Source organism: Notolabrus celidotus, chromosome 19 (assembly GCF_009762535.1).
Source record: "Notolabrus celidotus isolate fNotCel1 chromosome 19, fNotCel1.pri, whole genome shotgun sequence".
Lineage (NCBI taxonomy): Eukaryota > Metazoa > Chordata > Actinopteri > Labriformes > Labridae > Notolabrus > Notolabrus celidotus.
The window spans coordinates 18,375,051-18,391,238 of NC_048290.1; the positions used below are offsets into that span (position 1 = coordinate 18,375,051).

The 16,188-nt window shown below is 42.5% G+C and overlaps 1 protein-coding gene across 1 annotated transcript in view; it reads left to right on the plus strand.

Annotated features, from left to right (window-relative positions):
• slc12a2 (solute carrier family 12 member 2) overlaps nucleotides 1-16,188 on the plus strand; it is a 78,125-nt gene that overhangs the window by 16,490 nt on the left and 45,447 nt on the right. The window lies entirely within an intron of this gene.

Genomic DNA, 16,188 nt, shown 5'->3' on the forward strand with positions numbered 1-16,188 from the left:
GCATGAAAAATAAGAAAAAACAAATGGACAAAACAACAGAGAAGAAAAATACTGTATCAGACAATAAAAAAATTAAATAATGCACAGATAATGAGATTAACAAAATACTGACATTTATGGTTCTTAACATAACAAGTTTCCTCCCATTTTTTTAATTTTTTAGAGATTTTGATGAAGACTTAAATTAAAGCTCCAGTGAGGAACTTTAGGTCTGTGTTGATTTGGCGCCCCCTGTGGAGAAAGTGGTACATCCTGTCTACTTTGCTGACTTCCTGGTTTGCATGAAAGTTTTTTTTAAAAACAAAATATCATCTGTCTTCTTTCAAAAGGTATAACACATCCTTTTGGTCCGCCCAGTTTCCCGCCCAGTTTCTCACTGCTGAACACTAACTCTTCAGTATCATTTAAAGCATTCAGAATAACTTTATAGAATAATCAGCCTTGTTCCTGATGTCCGTTTCCTTTTGTAGCTATTAAAGAAACATCAACTCGATCTAAAGTCTGTTTCATAAGCTGTCAAAAACTCCTTACTGTAGCTCTGATCACAGTTTATCCCAGTGTTATCAATCTGACGAGGCTGCCTCTGCAGAGGAACGTTAGATTACCGGAGGAGAGAAAGTGGGTTAGGATAATACGGAGGAATTCTTGAGCCTCGGAGGAGCGATGACCTTCATAATCACACTTCCTGTTGCCTGCAGAACTTTGCTCGCTCTGCAGCGCTGCACGGCAGATCAACTGTCCGCTCCGGCTCTGCTACGCTCAGCACTTCACGCAGCACGGGGACTATTTTTACTCTGCACTGCATGGGAGGTGAATGTAGACATCACTTTCTCACATGATACAACCCCCCAACCCCCAACCCCATCCCCACAGAGAGGCACAACAAACGGAGAGCGGCAGCATGAATGGAGAGGACTGTGAGGGACTCTAATGTGGCACAAAATTCAGTTTCCTGACTCGTAAATCAGAGCTGAGCTCTTTATAAACCCTGCAAGGACTTTGAAGTTTTAATCAGAGCTTCTGATTCAAATCAAACTCTACCAGCTGTAATGAGACTCTCTGTGTTTCAGGGGAATTATTCTATCTTCAAACATGGCCTTATTTTCACATCTTTGGGTCTGACTGACTCACAGGTGACGAGAAGTTTGGGGGTCGTTATTCTAAAGGCTGATTTATAGTTCTGCATCTCCCCTACGCAGCAGGGGCTGACACGGACATGAGCCCCACATACTTGTGCGTCGGTGTGTCTGTGTCGCGCAGCAATTCTCCGCCGAAACGCCTGAGGGCAGTGTGGTCTCTCTGATAGCCGGCCGCCTGCTTCTGGTCCCGCTACGATCTCTGTTTACTTTTCCACAGAGTTTCAGAGCGTGTTATGTTAATCTACAGCTGATACATGTTGCTGTTTATCATACAGACATGATTACATGAAGAATAGAGAGGAGGAGAGGAAATACACGGCCGATGTGCGGCCGATGTCCGGGATCCCGGAAGTGTTGTAAATGCGGGAAAGACAAAGCCGCCGAGTGGACCAATCACAGAGCTTGCGGTCCGCGTCGGCTCTACGGGGAGTTACATTTTGGAGGAGGTGCACGTCAGCTACGTGCGTAGGCCTCGGTGTAGGTACGGGAGTGTTAAAAATATTGTGTTTGATACAAATTAACTATTAGAACACAAAAGTCATTCAATAAGACAAGTTAACATACATGTTTAGTCAGTGGTAAATCAGCAACTCCCGTGGGTTCTGCAACATGAAATTCCTGTTTCTATTTCTGTTGATGGAGTCAGGTGACCTTGAAGAGCTCAATGTAATGTCTGTTTCTGACTTATAAAGCATCGCACTCTTTAGGACACCAATTTTACACCAATAAGTATTCTCCATGATTGATCTTTGGAAACGATATTGAAAATGGATCATTTAAAGGAGTACACACGTTTAACACACTGAATATCAACGTGTGGAGCAGGCTTATAAAAATAATCTCTGCCAACATAAAGTCATATAAAGCGAAGGATCAGGCTACAACATGTGGCTTTACTGCAACAAGAGAACTGAACAGAAACATATTACAGACTCAATGTCTTGTTTTCTGCCGACTCGTTCTTATTGAGAAAAATAAGCATGTGTGGTCAGGTGTCAGTCGAGAGCGCGAACCAGGTCATAATCAGAAAATACACTCTGGTGTTCCTCTGCAAACATTGCATGCCAGTAACATCAGAGCCGTCCCACCAGTCTGTGGCTTTGTACCCAAAGATGGGGAAACGACCTAGTACTCTGATAATATCACAGGATCACCACAGGAAAGACTTTATAATCAGACACTTTGAATAACAATCTGAGTCTGTCAGGGACAAAAACAAGACCTTTTCAGTGGACTGGCACGCTATGGATCCATGAATTCCAAAACATATTGTGTAAATGTCATTTTGGCCCCTGAACATGTATAAATCAGATCAGAAATGCGTGCGACTTCTCTGGACCTGAGCATGTTTAAGATGGACTGAGGGGAAGTGGAAACCTGTCCTGTGGTCTGATGAATCAAAATCTGACATTCTTTTAGGAAATCCTGGACGCTGTGTCCTCCGCTCTAAAATGCTGCAGGATGAAGAAAACCTCTCGTACCTATCAGTCATTTAGACTCAGTTCATGTGTTAGGGAGAGGTTTAAAATACCCAAATTTGCCTGTAAAATAATATTTAACTTAGAATAAAAGGTGGGTTCATTAGGTATGATGCAAAGACCTCTGTATATCTGAGACTAAAGACCGGATACAGGTTCCAGAGTGTTCCGTCCTCTGACTTAACCTTGAGATAGTTTTCATGTGACCTGAACTAAAGTCAAGGTTCCCAACAAAGGGAGCTTTTGTGTGTGTGTGTGTTAATAAAGCTGGTGTGTGTACGTTTGGACGTTTCACAGAAGAAACCCGGAAAAGTCTGGAGGTCAGTTTGATGTGACAGCTGTAGACTTCCTCCTACTCGCGGTTGGCATCATGGAAAATCGTCACCCACCAGTTTTTATCTGTGTTTACAAGCTGCCACATGTTTGCTTTGTGTCGCACACATGCAGGCCGTATGGCAGGATGTGCCCGCAATCCGCTCAATTTACATCCAATCTCAGAGCGGAGGGGTTCCTGGTGGCCCGGTTCTTCCACTAACACCAATATCCAAAACAGATGTGGTGGAAAGTTGGAAGTTAACGGAGCATGGGAGCAGAATGCCACTGGAATGTCACAGAGAGAGTTTTTCACCAGAAGACTGAGAGCGTTAGGAACAATGAGGGGAAGCTCAGTGAACAAGCAGTACGGACTACGATACCGGGCAGGCTTTTCATATGAAGGTCACACTTTGACCTCGCTGTGGGGCCGTGAAGGCATCAAAGTAAAACTGCTTATTGAAGTTGATTTTTCATGAAACCAAAGTTAGAATTTGGAAAACGGACCCAACTTTAGATCGGAAACTGTGCTTCCAGAGCAAGTTGTTACTCGGGCTGATCGTGCCAAAGAGGATATCATCGTCAGTCTCGATATTTCGCTCCAGACTGAAGTCTTTGAGGTTCAGAATGATGGAGCCAAACCCTGATGGAAAAGGAAAGTAGCTTCAAAGATGAATCGTTCTGACGATATTGTAGACTAAACCCTGAACTGGCCAGTGACGGGAGAGAGTCAGGACCTGGAATGAAATACGCTGAAAATCCTCAGAGTAAAGTGCCAAAGAGCAACCTGAACCTGCTTCTGCAAATGCAATTCTGAATTTGGCTTCCCGGAATCATAAAAACAAGATTACTAAGATGAAACGGTGACTGTGCCGTCTAACGTGTTTCACTCCTATTTTGTCCGGTGACGCATTTTGGGCTGGGAGGCTAAAATACGTCATCACCAGGAGCTCAGATTGATGCGAAACAAAGTTTGGGAGCATGAAGAAGATGAAGCTGCTGCAGGATGTGTTCAGTGGGGATCTGCTGTGCAGCACTGGTGGGGTTGGAGCATTTGGGGGAAGGTGTGTGTGTGTGTGTTAGTAAAGCAGAGGGACGGAGTGAGCACGAGGAAAGCTAGCAAGCCAACGACTTCCAGCCTAAACAGTGAGAGACATCGGCCCCTCTTATGGAAAGATAAGCCCAGATCTTGGTTTGATCTGCAGCCTGGATGTGACAGATCAATCATTGACCACTTTCATTTTGAGGACAGATGTGGGGGGACAAGTTTCACTTCACTTTCTATATGTTAATGGTCACGTTTCACTTTGCTGACTCGACTGTAAACAATGCAGCGCACCGGAAAGGAAGTCCTAAATGGAAGTTGTTCATCTTAAACCTCTGGCTTCACTGGGTTGGTTGTTGTTCCAAGAAGCATGGTCAGACAGGAGCTGATTGTTACAGCGTTATTATGCTTTTATCAACTAATGTTTTACCTGGAGTCTTTGGACACCTGGAGGTTTGATACCTCTGTCTTCATTGTGTGATCACAGCGCAGCCTCCACTTGGTGTTCCTGGGACATTTAATGAGTGTACGAATGATTATCCTTCATCCCAAACTGGACGTTATCAGTGTTCCCCAAACCTGCCCCCCTGCTGGAGTCCATTCACTGATTCTGTTACCTCTCAGATCAACAAAGCTCCTTTCTGTGTGCAGGAGTCTCACTCGTCACCTCTTTCACGCTCACGCTGGAGTCAAACAGTAATTCGACACAATTCCCAAAACAAGAATGTGTGTGGTGTGAGCGCCGAGCTTTCTGCCTCCGTCAACAGGCCTCAGCGGGCAGCAGGGAATCAGACTCTGGGAGAGTTTCAGCGCTCTGAAAGAATAATGAAGCGAGTGGTGGGAGGTTTTTCCAAACAATGGAGAGCCGTCTGAGATGGTGGACACCTGATCATGGATAGAGTCATGTAGGCCGGGCGGGGGGGCCGGACGGGGGGGCCGGGTGGGGGGGTGAGCGGGGGCCGAGGGCTGTCAGACTGTAATCGGTATCTGTGAATCCATCTGCAGCGTTCGGCTCTAAAGATGCTTATACTGCAGAGGAATATAATATGCATACATCGGACACACTGTACCGACAGACAGTGATATGGAGGTATTATTAACAGATGCTAATGCTAACATGCTAACAGCCTGATAGCGGACACAAAACTCAAACTCTGCCCTCTGCCAAGATCCCAAGTCATTAATGCACAGTCCTCCTGTTGTGGAAGCTTTGACAGAGACAGGGTTTGGTATGTAGGGACATTTATTTACATCCTAACTACCTCACAACAGCATCAAGCTAGCCCTAACCACTTGCCTAATCCTAACCTTTGGGCTTCCTCACAGCCTATACAGATTAAAAACACTACTTTCTCACTAGTTTCAAAAAACCTGTCCACACCTGAAGTGTTTTTGAATTTTCCCCTGTCCATAGGACTACACAGAAACAGTGGAAAACACTTGCATAAGCATGCCAGGCCAGCAGGTGGCGATAATGTATAATCGGTCCGTCATGTCAAACCCCACAGATGAGATATAAAGGTGTAAATGGACACTGACAGAGCCTTTTATTAGGGGCGCTTGATTATGAATAGATTCCAGCGACTATCGAATAGTGTTGTGGCTTGAAGTGTCCCTACCTAGTAAACAAAGCTTTCAAAACATCCATATTCCTGTGGAAGAGGCCTGAGTTAACTTCACTTCTGTTGTATTAATTTATTTACCCTTAAACCTCCAGCTGTTTCCATCTGTGTATCAGAAACTGTCCTCTCTTGAGTCAGCTGCTCTCCTGATCTATCTCAGAAACTTTTGAAATCCTGTTTTAAAAGCACTAAATCAACAAATTGTGAACCCTCCTCCTCTTAAATGGATAATAGTGATGTGATGTGAAACTTAAGGACGGTATCTGAGCTCCTTGTCGTCTCAGGCCGGGACTCGCATCGCCTTCTGTTTGTGGCTTTAAGTATAAAGTGCTCCTCCACTCTTACACAACCCGACATACTCCCTCCTCAGTGAGCTAAGTGCCCGTACTGATGTCTGAGTTTCCATGATGGAGTGTTTGCTGCTCAGAGGGAAACTGGCAGCCTGACGAACACAAACAGCAGCCTTATTGTTTAACGATTAGAGTCTCTGTGCCGCTCTGTGATTTATAGAGGCTTCATTATTTAGAATGTAGTCATCACAGCAGAACAAGCATTCACAGGAAATGAAGATCTGTCCTTCAGAGATATCTTGTTCCTGATTTGAAGTAGTCCTTGATGAGTTTCTGTGATCATCTCTGAACTCGTAGGCGTTTCTCTTTTTTTTTTAGTGAAACTTTCCTCCTCTTCATATTCTGTAACGAAGCCCTGGATGGAGAGTCATGGTACAGTTTGTGGTGGCGTGCTAGGCTCTCGATGCTTTGTCATTGTTGAGCAAAGCCCGCCTTTGTGCTGCTTCAGCCATGTAGATAATGTTCACTAACTCATCCTGTGTCCTCTGCACGGCGGTGCATTCAACAGTGAGAGCTCTCGGCAGATACACCTCTTGAGTGGAAGTTTGTCGGTCTGCTTCATGCATGCAGGAAGGACGGAGCCATGTAACGCCGAGCTGATCCGGCAGAAAGTTGAACATCCTCTCGTGAGCTGCAGCATAAAGAAAATACTTCAAATCAAACAGGGTTCAGGACTTCAGAAGGGTTCCCCTGAATACTGTTACTGAAGCAGAAACTGAGGGACTCTTTCCAAGTTCCTCTGTCAGATCTGCAAACAGTGGGACTCTTTTCTTTTACCCTTTGTTCTGTGACTCTCCCAACGAGGAGAGGAAGCACTGAGCGGATAATAGAGGACTCTGCCTTTCATGATTCAGCTCTGATTTATTAAAGTCCTTAAAAGAAAAAGTGGTTCACCTCATATTAAGACAGAAAAGACACCGTCAGAGTCCTCTCCTCCTTCGAGTGTTAAACTCTCTGTTGGCCTTCTTTAAAATCGTGAAGACACCCAGTTGGCATCACCCCTGACCCTGTTCTCCAGATCCTCCAAACAGATGTTCCCTCGCTGACAGAGTCCCCGATGCCTCATCAGCAGCAGACCTTTATATCAGAGTTACATAACGACAACAGCAGCTTGACCTCACATCACATTCAGCTGAGGATGTGCTGTCCCCCTGCACAGCTGCGACTGTCACTCCAGTCAGAGGCAGATTTAAACACCTTTTAACTGTTTCACCAACCTCTGAAAGTATGCTGGAGCTTAATTTACTTTAAATATAAGATACACATATCATTACAGATTTTATTGAATCAGTCTTGCTTGGTGTTAAAGAGCAGTAAAGAACCAAAGACTGTCAGCTGGGCTTTGAAGCTGTATCTGCTCTCTCTGTGGTCGCATCATCCCTGATTAAAATCACCATTTCGACACTTTATCTGGTGTTTGTACATCTTGTTCTTGCTTTCAGTTAACTGCTTAGTTTCAGTTTTACAAAGTGCTGCAAAGTTTAGCACAACAACATGAAACCAAGTCAAATCCAGACCAGACCTTTTAGTTTACCTTAAATCCTAAAATAAAGACCGGTTTACGGTTTAAAGCTGGGCTCCTTATTGTCTCAATTATTGGCCTGGAGAATTGTATCTGCTGTCTCGGTGTCAGATTCACAAAAACTCCCTCAGACTTCTGCAGCTTTTTGAAGTTTTGTGTGAGATGAGCTTCTGTGAATCAGCTCCTCTCTTTGTACTAACATATGAACAGTTATACCTCTCAGACAGGCAGAATTTGATATAAAGGCCTGCCACTAATAAAAGCCTGCTTTATATAAAGGCCTGCTACCTTCTGCAGTGTGGTTTATATCTAGAGGGTTACAGTCAGTACTAGGGATGCGCCGAAAATTCGGCCTCCAAAAAATTTTCGGCTGAAAATGGCCCAGAAGTGCATTTTCGGTTTTCGGCAGAAACCCTCACAGAAACACCACGGCCAAAACAGAATGTTGTGATGACGCAAGCAAAAAACGCGGCAAGTACGCGCTTGTCTGGATAAGGGCCAACATGTTTGCATCTGTTATTCCTTTAATTGCAGCACTAAAGCGTCTTCAAAGCAAAGAGGTTGAGACAGACCACGGATTGAAAACAATGTTCCACACATCTTCAGAAAGGCTCTATACAATTCTTAAGAGTCTCCATGAGGCTCAAAGTACAACAGGCAGACCTGGTTGGTAGGTATGGTCTAAAGTTTGGCTGCATTTAACTAAAGCAAAAGATAAGGAGGAAGCAAAATGCACTTTATGTTGCAAAATTATGACTTAAAAGGTGGAACCCCCATGTCCCAGCACATCAGCACTGATGACCTCTCTTTGTTTGGGTTGAAAAACGGTCATCCTCGTCTTCCGCCCAAAGCAGCTGTGACAGACACACCTAATCTTTGCAGCACGTCCTGTTCGTTAGAAACAGAAATCCAATTTTGAAATTAGCAGGAAGAAGCCAGTTAGTCAATTACATGACTTTATGATGTGTTCAAGGTTGGGTCAGTAAAATGATTAACACCAAGGTAAATAAAAGGTCATTGATAAAAGCAGTACCAGTTCTGTTAATGTCATCTTTCCACCAAGACAAAGGAAAGTAACAGGAGTGGAAATTTAAGAAATTAACAACAACTGATGTTCCTCATCTTCACAGTTCAGCAGAACAAACCCGACACAATATTCCAGTTTATCTGTTCAACACGTGCAACATTGTACATTGAGTGTTGGACAACCCTTAATGTGACCCTGAAACCCTGAACAAACAACCCCAACACTCAGATCTTTACAGTTTCCATACATGAAGCCAAAGACACAGCGGGATCAGCCTCCTCATGGTCCCTGTTCTGACAGCCTCTTATTAAAACCAACATTTTAAATGAGCAGAAGATTTATCGGCTATAAATTTCAAGGCTTGATTGAATTTTCTCCCTCCCTCTCCTTCATCACGTCTATCGCCTATTAACTGAGTCATCATCACCCAGAGCTGCATGATATCATTACTCTGCTGCTCCAGGGTCACTCTCCCCCGCCTGTAGACTCCTGTGGGGGTAACTTTCAAAGAACAACGGATGAGACAGAAGATGATTCAAATGAACGGATGGGAGTGTGACTCATGTGGACTCAGAGGCGTACAGTAAGAGAGCACAGTCTGAGTCACGGCCCATCAGCTGTTCAGAGAGGATTCTTTAATTTCCTGCTTCGCGTCTTGTGTTTGTGAAGCGGGTTATCTCTTGGACCAACTCCAACACAGCTCCTGCCAAAAACACTATCCACCCTGACTGAGTCCTTTGTTCTATTTCTAATATTTGGTTTGATGTAACAGGCTGTTTGCTCTGTTTACTATTTAACAAACTGGTCATGAGTGTGCCCATGGGCTTGGAAGTACTTTACATCCTCCTATTGTCTTAGTGTCCCCTCTAAAGAGAAGGGTGGGATGGTTTCTAATGTCAGAACAAGATGTTCTCTCAGAGACCCAGTCTATCACGGTACTTCTTAACCAATGCTCTAAAACCAAGTGATCTACCACCAGAAATAGTGACTATATCTCTTAAATAGATCAAATAATTATAATAAAAACACACAATTTCAATTGCTATTGATTCATCAATATTAAAACACTAGTTACAATACATGCTGTGTGCAGGAAGAGACCAAGTAGGAATCTCTAAGGCTAAAAAGCCAAAAGCTGCAGTTCCTCAAGTTACCACTCGGGGCTCTTCTGTGTCTATCTATTTTATTCCCACAGAATCAGACTGTTCATGTTTCTGACTCGTTTACTTTGAATTAGTTACCGATGATATAAAAAGAGGGATAAAGCCTGATCAGTTTAGATAGGACTCTTCTTTAGAATTTTGATTCTTCTCCCGGAATTCTGACAGCAAAGGCAGAATTCTAGAATCTTGTCGTCAATCTCAAAGGCGGAATTCCAGAATGTTGTCTTTGATCTCAAACACAGAATTCTAGAATGTTGTCTTTGATCGTAAAGACAGAATTCTAGAATGTTGTCTTTGATCGTAAAGACAGAATTCTAGAATGTTGTCTTTGATCTTAAAGGCAGGATTTAAAAATATTCTGTTGCCCAAACCCTCTTCCATATTAAGGCCGTGATTGACAGCTGTGTTGACCAATGAGGCTCCTGCAACAAACACAGCTAAAAAATGCGTCACCAGTCACAGCGGTACTTTGGCTTCACTTTTGTACAGTGGGAGGAGATTGGGGAATGCCGTCTATCTTTTTCCAGAGTCCATGGTGTGGTCATATTAGTTGTGTTCCTCAGTGCTTGCTCTCTCCTCTTTGCTCTCCAGCTCCCCCCTCTCATCCTAAACGTCGTCACTTCTGGCTCCAAAAGAATCAACATGGTGACAGCCAAGACGTTGATATGAATTTTAAAACGGTAGTCCACAAACTGATGAGTGACGTGATCGCGGTGCCTTCTGTACAAACTTGTTTTGCTCAGCGTTAACAAGCCAAACTTTCCCTCGGTGCACCGACACAATACTCCAGTGTTTCTGTTAAATTAAAGAACTCTGCAGCAGGAAGAGTCCAGACTCTGGGTTCAGGAAATAAAACACCCAACACATGAAATTAGGGTTCAGGATGGTAGGTAGAGCAGAGCCATGAGCACAGTGTGTGCTGGAATCATGTTCAATCCTGACTTGATCTCATTATTTCCCAGAAGGAAGCCAAAGTGTCTCTCTGAGGGAGTGCAGGCATTTATTTTGGTGGCTACAGCTGACGGCAGCATTAAAGTCCTCACAGACAGGCTTCTCTTTACACTTTTTAGACTTTATTTAAATGTCTTTTCTGCAGAAAGACGATCCTTGGACGCTTTTAGACTTCAGCTTTAAGTTAGAGAAGGTTCAGTTTAAGACTTCCTCCTGTAAGGACAGATGCTTCCTTAATTAAAATCACATCCTCTGATTTCTGAAGTATCCTGATCTGATCTGTGGACAAACACTCTGAAGATGTTGATCCTTCCTCTGTTTGCGTGTTCAAGGAACATCTGTTTTCATTCAGTCTGTCTGCAGTGATGAAGCTGTGCTCTGCAGGAACATTTCCTCATCATGCTGATTTCAGCCGTGTGCGTGTGTGCGGCTGCAACAGATAATTCAGTGTTTTATAAATACTCCTGGACGTCTTGATTCCCCTCCCTGTGTCTCTGAGCATCTTGTGCATCCCTCCTGCAGCCGCGGCGTGCTCCTGCAGAGCTGCTGAGTCATGGCAGGGACACATGCAGGCCGATGGTGGTGACAGATGGATCAGGTGAAGTGATGCGCCCCCCCCTTCCTCCCTCCATCCCTCCTGCAGCTCCCCTGTGTTCATGTCAGAGAGCGGGCAGCTGTAGATTATTTATCACACCAATCAACCCGCCCCGCCAAGCAAAACGCAGCGTCGTCTTTCACGTTTACTTTCTTTATCTCAACATCAATCTTTGAATCTATCCGAGTGCCGCCATGTTGGTTTGATGGAGGAGATTCAGAGGACGTGTTGGCACTTTTACTTCAATCCACTCACTGATGAAGACGGTGAAGGAGGGTCTCCACTCCTCCGTCCTCCTTCTGTGATAAATTGCAGGTGTTCTACCTTTCTGTTTTTATGTCATCTGTTTAATATAATACAGATTTCATACAGTTAATCGTTTAAAAATGCCTACTTAAACTATTAAAAATGACATGCATTTTGTGTGTCAACCTGAAAATCTTTTCATATAATCAATATAACCTTATCTATTGATCTGTTCTGCTCCATGCTCGGTATAAATCAGCATCATGATGTTGAGCATCTCAGGTGTTCATGTAAACTTTATACCTGCAGCTGTATTTGTATTATCACCTTACATGAGATTATTGAATCTTCAAAGTCTGGAAAATATTCTGTGTTACGATGAGGGATGGGAATGATACAAGTTTATTTCTATCATCGATACCTTGATCCCTTCCTGTGGAAGTTCCTCAGCCTGCACGCTTTACGCTAATGTTAGTGTAGCATAGGACGTACCCACACTGCTCTGCTGAGACGGAAAGTAATAGTCGGTGTTCTGGTGTAAAGTGCGACTGAGTTAACTGGCAACCTTCACCTGAAGGTGTCTCTGGTTGCTGTTGTAACAGCAGCTTTTAAAACCTCTGTTATGACTAGCTTTAGTTATTTTTATGAAGGACGTATTCAAGGAGTATATTTTGTCATTAAATCAAGAAAATAAACTAGTATGCATTGGCCAGGACTCTTTTCTTGTTTCAATTAAACATTCGGCTAAGGGTCTCTCTTTAAACTGAAACACCGCCAGCATTAGGGTTGCAAAGGGGTGGAAAATTTCCAGAAAGTTTCCGGTAAATTTTCATGGGAAATTAAACTGGGGAATTTTGGAAATATTCCAAACTGGAAACTTTCAATGGAAATGAACTGTGAATTGAGGGTAAATTAATGGAAAGGTATAATATCCAAGCATAAATATTTGTTTTGTTATAAGCAGACATCCATCCAAAATAATACTTATTACTTAATTAAAACAGTTTTATTTGTAAGTAGAACTTTATCAAGTGTTAGATATTTTATTGAACAATCTTTTTTTTCATTAAAGAACAAAACATAAATGTTGAGTTAAATATTACTCATCCCCCCCAACCCAACCCATTCAAAAATTAACAAAAATGTAATCCCAACAAAGTCCCATTCAAAATGTTAAATGAAAAGAGCCCCTCTCCCTCCAACAAAGTCCCATTCAACATGCAAATGAAAAAGCATCTTCCAAATAATAAAATTTAATATTATATAATATTATTAATAATATTTAAGTTCCCTATTAAGAGCCAACCTTCAATTTAGTAAACTCCTGGTTTATTCACGTTTATTCCCATGGAAAGTTTCCAACTGTGAAAATTCTCTGAATTTAGCAACCCTAGTCAGCATAGAGCATCAAACATAATCTCACCTCTTTAACGTCATGCTGCGTGTTCAGATGCTTCCACCCTCACTTAATGTCACAGCTACTGATATTGCACGTTGCCCTGTTAGCATCATTTTGGATAAAATGAATCCACACTTTGGACGCTTCTATCTCCTGTCCGCCATCATCACTTCCTTGATCCCTTTGTTTCAGTGGCGCTGACTCCCTCTCATGTTACCTCCCTCGCTGCGTGATGTTTGGCGAAGCATCGATGAGGGAACTGTTCAGCTTAACTGCTAATAATGTCGTTGGCTAGGACTAGTCTGAGCTGGTTCTTGATTCTCATCCCTGGGCCTATAGTCTGTTTTTCTCTGCAGTTGAACATGTATCATATGAAGACAGTTTCTGTAACCTAACCTCTTGGAGGAAATCTGCTGAAAATGGAGGAGGAGGAAAGGAGGAGATTTCTGAGTCATGACTTGGATGAAAGTTTTTCTCTCCTTCTTCCTCATTTAAGGTTTCAGTGAGAGCTCAACGCTGACATTTAAAAAATCTCCAACAGATCCTGATCCTCTCCTGAATCTGATCTTTATATTCCTCTCCTCTGATTGGTTAATGACTATCCTGCTCACGCCGACTGTGACTCCTCTCTCTGTTCTTCCTCCTCTCATCCTGCTCCTCTGAAAGTGATCATTTTGCACATTTAGTGTGTGTTGTGTGTTTTTCACAGTTGATGTTCACATTACTGTCCTCATGGAGCAGCCGGAGGCGTCGTGCACGCATTACTGCAGATCGATGAGCAGCAGGTCAGGACTGTAACAGTGCACTTCCTCTGTCTGCTGTGAGCGCACAGAGAGGATCCATAAAGCTGAAGGTCGTCCATACTCACAGGAAACTCTGAATATGAAGGCTGATTTAAAAACACTGAAGCTTTAAAGTTTAATCCGACCTCTGCTCTTAAATCAGTCTGTGATTTCCTGCTCGCTCGGCTTCTCGTCCTTGACCTGCCCGGCCCGTCTGTCAGCTTTACTCTAAATCCTGCAGGTTCGGACTCTTTGGGTGTTCCTCTCTGCTGGCAGTGGAAATGTATTGAACAATAGCATGTTGCCTCCAGAGCGGGCAGCTGAACTTCTGCATAAATCAATGTTTGCATCAGAAGCTTTTTGTCACAGCAGAGAGGAGGAGGCAGCCGACGGCCTGACAGCCCTGCAGCATGGTGATGTTAACACAAACCGTGGCACAGGTTTTACCGAGCACTCTTTAGTTCCACTTTTGGGATCCTTTCTTTGAGCAAAGTTTGAACAAAATGTAACAGGACGACAAAAAGGAAGTTACGTTAAAGGCTTTCGTGTTCCCACAAGACCAGACTTTGTTTTTCAAGATTACACAACCAGAGGTCTGCTTCAGAAACACCGGCGGTTAGGACACGACAAGTTCTGCTTTTCACCTGCACATTGCAGAACAATAATTAGCTCTTTAACTCTTTATTTTTGTAAAAATAAGACAGGAATAGGTATTTAATTACACATCACATACAGGTGAGAGGGGAAAAACAACAACCTGAGAGCTTGTGAAAGGAACTCATCTTATTACACATTTCTAAATTTTTCTATAGAGTCAATGAAAGCTGCTGGAGGAGGACAAATATGATAATCCAGATTATTTCAGTAATTATTTAGATTAAGGGTGTATGATAAGATTACTTCAGGTAAAGACAGGAGGTGATAGCTCTGTGAAAGTCCAGATTTCCACCTCAATTCTGAATTTTAGGCTGTCGGACTGAAAGTTGTGCATGTTGATGATGTATTATAAATTATATAAATGATCAGATAAAGTAATTGATGACAAAAATAATCTTTATGTTTGTGCACCTCTCAAATTCCAAGTTACAAAGTGCTTAAATGCAAAGTTAACGCAGCATCCATGGTTTCCAAAAAGACTGCCAAACATGAAGACCACCTCTCCTGCTGACACGTTTCACATCCTGTCCACTTCCTCCTCCTCTTCTCGTCTGAACCTCCAGGATAAATAAACCCCACAGGACCTATAGAATCCTCTGTGTGTGTTATTTGTCCTCAGAGGGTGAACCCTGTGTGTCCACGTGGTGTAACAGTCCTTTAACTCTCTCCCATAAAGACGGCTGTAACGTCTCTCTTTGTGGAGGTGTTGTCTGGGACGTCTAACTCTGAGGTTTGGTGTGCAGACCTGCGTCCTGTGTCCATCCGGAGGTCATTACTACAGCTATAAATGCAGGCAGGACAATGAGCTGTGTTCTCTGCAGAATCCAGCGGGGACGCCGACCACGTCACAAACATTGTGTGTGCACAGGAGGAGGCTTCCTGTGTGTGACGGCGGTGCTGACACACGCTTCGTCTGATTCAAAGGGAGAGGTTTTGTGTCCCGGTGTTCCTGCGTGTGGTCGTATTGTGCTGTTAATGAAAGAAGCTTGCAGGTCTCATGTGAACGCGGTCTGAGCTCTCTCTCTTTATTTCCTCTTTAAACACAGTAACACTTTATTCTGTTAAAGCCTGAGCCCTGCAGACGTAACACTGACACACTGAACCTTCTTCAGACTCCCATAGAAAGATTTATACAGAAAAATCCAAACGACAAGGTTTTAAAATAACTATTCTTTTTATTAAAGAAAACAAGGTTTGATTTTTTTCACTGATTTTTAATCTTAAATATTTTTTATTCAGGCTTAAAAAGAAAGAAATAAACATAGAAGACGCCGATATGTATAAACAAAGACAGAATAATGTGTTAGACACTTTGTCATATTTACACATCCAGAGAAGACCTGTGGAGAAGTCTAACATGTCCCTCTTGTTTATTTTGGCTGCCTTTCATATCGGAAAGGTGTGTGCCATATGCACAGGTGTGAAATATTACATTTATAAAGGCAACAAAATAAATAAGATACCAAAAGTACTCAAGAAGAACACACACTAAAAGAAAGCACACATTTATAAAAGAAATATATATATATAAAGGAGACTTTTGCTTAAGAAGTAAAACTATAAATGAACTCTGGTCCTGAAAATTTAGTACTTTGAGATATTTTTCAAGAAAGTTTTCGCAAATTAAATATTGCACATGAAATAGCAAACCTACTAATGCATGTCGTATTAAAACACTAGACACACTTTTTGCCCATTATTCTTTTTGCACATTTTTATTTTTCTAAATTATTATTTTGTACATTTTTATTTTTGCACATTATAATTTTTGTTCATTATAATTTTTGTTCATTATTATTTTTGCACATTATTTTTTTTTGCGTTGGTACTTTTAAGCGAGATCGAGATTAAAACAGTTTTCTTCTCTTTAGTTTGTTGGTTTGACTGAAGGAGCTTAAAT